Here is a 5,059-nt window from a genome sequence, read left to right as displayed (position 1 = left end):
TAGGGGGGGTAAAGGGTAACGTGGGGACAAGGACACATATGTAATTTCTTAATCAATAAAAAATATATTAAAAAAAAGAATAAATTACAGTTGTTTCAAGCCACCAATACAGTAAATAAACCATTTCCTACCTTAAACAAAAGGATAGTGACCTCTGCTCATGGTAATTACTAGTATCATGGAAAAAAAATATAGTATTAGCAGCAAGTTTAAATCAAAGTATATCAACATATCTACCCTTTGAAACCTATGTATATTGGTCTTCATTATTTATATATGTGTTGTGTGACTGTATTCAAGGAACTCAATTTTTTTAACAAGACAAAAACTCCTTCAATAAAATAATGAATTTCTGAATATGATAGATAGAGGTACACTATTTTCATCCTTCAGTTGTTTTAAATTTCATTTAATAAGAGTATGCTTTCTTTCACCCCACTTTGATGGCCAGGGTACTTATACTACTGGCCCAGAACAAAATAACAATAGCTGTTATGAACTAAAGAACATATGCAAGTTTAAAATGTCCTTGCAAAACATCCTGATTGTGGCATTATTAACAGCCAACGTTTCCTTTAAGGCGTGGAAATACATATTTTGCTGAAAGAAAAGTGGTATTTTTATTATGACATTTATTCTTTCATCAAATATTTATTGAACATGTTCTTGGTACCTGGAAACCCTACTAGGCTGTGGGAATAAAAGATGAATGGCAATAACACCTGTTCTCAAGGAGTTAAGAGTTCGTGTGCTCCTTTGGCAAATGTGCAAATAAATAAATCCCTATGAAATGTGATATGCTAGAGTAGTGATACAGGCAAGTGGTATAGAAGCAAGGCTTAAAACTAAATAATTCATTTAAAAATCAAGTGATTCTATGAGCTTGAGGTAAATTGTGCCTGGGTATTTGTAGTAAAAATAGAATTTTTTACTACACATTACACTGGAAAAGTTTCTTATTCTTTAGTTGCCAAATATTTGGGACTTTCATAGCCAAAATTATAACCAAAGTTATAGTAGACAAGATTCAACTTTTTCAAATTCTGGATAACAAAATTCTCATGGTTTCAAACCAACTATGTGTATAATACAGATTGCTTAATTAAAATTTACCCAACTGAAGCTCCCATTTATATGACGCAATGTTGGTGCTATCTGTATCAACCAGCTCTTTACATGAGTAGCTAACAATAAACAATATAAAATGAATCTCAATAAATATCAGTTAAAATAAATTATTCTCATAAATTTTGCCCTAAAAAATATATTCCTGTATGGGCACATATAAACATATGCATACAAGTGTAGGAACATAAACACACACACATATACAGCTTTCCTATTGTAACCTGTCTTCTTTAGAAGGTCAATTAGAATTTATTGCACCCTTTTGTTATTGTTGTTAATCCTCACCCAAGGGTATTTTCTCATTAATTTTTAGAGAGAGTAGAAGGGAGGGAGGGAGGAGGGAGAGTGAGAGGAAAAGAGAGGAGAAAGGGAGAGAGACCCATTGATTGCCTCCCACACACACCTAGACCAGTTCTGGGGATGGAATCTGCAACCTCTGGGTGTGCGGGCAACATTCTAACCACTGTGCACCACTGGCCATGGTAAACTTACCTCATCTTAAAGATTGTATCTTCTTTTTATCACTGAACCCAGTTTTAGTCTCTGAGTTTCAAGCAGCCCAGCAACATAATGGGAGCTGGCCAGAGTACTTACACTACTGGCCCAGAACAAAATAAAACTGCTGAGCCCCTTGTTCAAAATTATTAAGAATTTTAAAACAGCAACAGCAGAACATTAAACCAAGGGTGGAGCCTTTGTAAGAGCAGAGTTCTGTGTAACAACATAGGAACATACCAGCCCTGCATTCAGATATTCCTTATCAATAGTGCACCTTTTTATGTTCCCAAGGATCACACTATAGATTATAAAAATGAAAATAACCTGCTCAAAAGTTACATTATGGTCACATATTCTTTGCACAAACCTATATTAACAAAAGTATTATTGGACATCATTAAAATTCTCTTAGGATCAGTATGTCTCTTGCTGACTGGATTTTGCCTTTCTCTGCTTTATTCAGCCTTACTTACCTCACCTGGGATGCATAGAAGATGATAAGTGTTCACCAAACTGTGTCTATTAGCCTCTTGGGCATATCATCATCATTCCTCTCCCATTCTGTTGGGTCCATGTGACCAGTTCTGTCCAAAATTGGGGCCTCGCCAATAAGATCTCCTTTGAGGTTCATGCCCTTTCCTCACAAGGGTGTCCTTACTATTTACTTTGCTTCCCCATCTTTATGCCCAAATAGATGGAAGCAAGAACTTCGAATTCTGGAGCCCACTACAGGAAAAGCCTGAATTTCCAAGTCATATTTGGAGGACAGTCATTCAGGAATGCTGCTTGACCACATTCAAGTGCCACATAAAATTAAACTTTGTTTCCATAAGCCATTTATATTATCCCAATACTCTGGGTTTGAGAGTATGATAGTCTGAGGCAGGAAGCATAAGGCCCAGAGCGGTATCAAGCTTATTGAGTGATTCTGATATACCTCAATAAAGTCATCTTTTCAATGGACTATAAGCCTATGGAATTATCTCATGGGGTTGTTCACATTTTCATAATAGCATACGTTTACAATTTTGGAAGCACTATTTCCTGTGTATTTTTAGAGAATTCTAGAACATTAGAAAGACTTCAAAATCCATAGTAATGAATTAACAAGGAAAGAATGACAAAAGTGACACTTTTCCAAGCATCCCCTCAACTCTCAAAAATTGTCAAGTGTCTGCTTGTAGAACTGACAGATCTAAAAAATTCATATTACCCAGGTAAGTAATTGATATAAACCTTGGAATCCAGGCTGAGTCTAGGAAGCTAGGAACACTATTCTTAGGAACCCCAGGGCCTGCTATTATTGAGAGGGACAACGGGAGATGGCAGAGAGTGCTTAGAATAATGGCAAGTGTTCTTTTCCCTTTGGCTGCAGAATGTCAGCACTTATGGGAAGAAGTTGATCAAGTACTTACTGGATCTGCTTAATCAAGCATAATTGTCACCATGTGACTGGCCGTTATTGGAAGCTCCTGCATGAACTGTGCCAGAACCAGTATGCAAAGAACTACCTATACTTTAGGTAGCAAAAGGAAAAATAACTTCTCCTTAACACAGGAAATAAACATGATGCAATTTAAGAGTGTGGATTTTTTGGAATGTGAGAGATTTAACTTCAATACTTATTTGCTTCAACTTATTAAGCATCTAAGCTTTACTTTATTTCAATGTAAAAGAGATGTTAATACCAACATTGCAGAGTTGTAGCTTAAACAAGCTTAAACAAGTAAGGCACCTAGCATGATTTCTGCAACGTCTGTCAGGTTCATTACTTGTATTAGTGATGATAATAATAATTTAAGATTTGAGACTAAAGAAGCACTCCCTTCAGGCACTTTCAAATGTATACCATATAGAGTCCCACTAAACATCCTTCCTGCCCTCTCTAAAACTTAGAAATTATTTTCCCCAGATTTTCTCAAGATACAGTGTCATCCATTTCCCCAAACAGCCAAACATATACTCATAATATTCCAAACAAAGCATCAATTGTCCAAACACTCTTAAGTTGTAGGAAACAATAATTTATTAAATATTTATGAATTATTGAACTAGCATACTCACACCAAGGGAGTTTAATGACAGAAATTATTTCCTTATCCTGAATCTCAAAAAGGACTTTAGGGACACTGATTTATATCGACTGTCCTAGAGTGTCCCCTTTAGAATACCTTCATAAATGTTTTATTTACTCTGCTTTAAGAAGTCTAGGATTGTTTCCCCTGAAAAGCCCCCAAATTCTTCCAAACCTAGGCAAAGGATGTAAATTTAAGGGTTATTTATAAGTGTATTTATGGGATATGAATCAGTCATCACATAAATTTCTATTAATAAAGATCTACTTTTTTCAATAATTGGAAAGTTGCCTCACATCTTAATGTGCACTGCAATGTTGATTAAGAAAAAATTCAGTTACCCAGCAAGTTTGTTGTTTTAGATTAATTAAAGGCATTTTAAATATTGAAATATTCTGCTCCTACTTAGACTAAACTCTATGGCAGGATTTAAAAGACCTAAATATGTCTTTTGATATAAGGAAAACAGAATAACAAGAGTTTTGAGTAGTTACTTTACCATTTAAAAGCAGCTGCTTTTGAATTAAGTTTGTTTCATAAATTAAACTCGCATTTGCTGATTTCATTGTGAGCTTGCAACAGGCAGTGTGTCTATTGACCTACTTACAGGATTCAGAAAAATGTTAATTGAGCACTGTCCAGATAAGTAAATGTCCATTTGAAACTTGGAATTCAGAAACATAAGATACATGTCTTTTCTCTCAACAAGTTTTTATATAGCTGGGGAGAGAGGGCAAATGCCAAAGACTGTAATAGCAGCACAATCCTGTAACAAAAGATGTAGCATAGTGCCAAACCAACAGAACAAAGACATAGCTGTGGAATTCACAGAAGGAAAATATTCCTAAGTATTCTGAGAAACTCAGATATTTCTCAATTGATAATTTTAAGAGGTGAGGTTGGAAGAACAAGACAGAAACCTAGTGTATAATCATCTCTAGTAGGTAAGCTACTTGTGAAGAAGCAACTACTTAGCTATCGTAATAAATAAAAACCCAGGGTCCGTAATGTCCAAAACAACTGAAGGCTGGAAGGAACACCAGGCTGGGGAGCTGAGGGAGCTGATCAATCGGTGGCAGCAGTGACTGGTGAGGGGCTGAAAGGCTGGCCTCTTGGTCCCTCCTCCCAGCTCTCAGACTCCAATCAATCAGTGGTGGAGGCGGGACGGAACTGGGGACTGGCTCCCTTAGTAGTCCTGGAGGTTCACTCTCAAGAGGACAGGCCAGGCACCAACGGACCAGCACTGCGGGCATGAACCCAACAGCGCTGCTGGCCTCCTGGAACTCGGCCTGCCTAGACGCTCCACAAGGTCACTTGAGCCTGCCCCGCTCCAGACTAAGTATGATCACTGCACATGG

The sequence above is a fragment of the Myotis davidii genome, unplaced genomic scaffold (assembly GCF_000327345.1).
Source record: "Myotis davidii unplaced genomic scaffold, ASM32734v1 scaffold24, whole genome shotgun sequence".
NCBI classification, from domain to species: Eukaryota; Metazoa; Chordata; class Mammalia; order Chiroptera; family Vespertilionidae; genus Myotis; species Myotis davidii.
Note: the sequence above shows the minus strand (reverse complement) of the source record.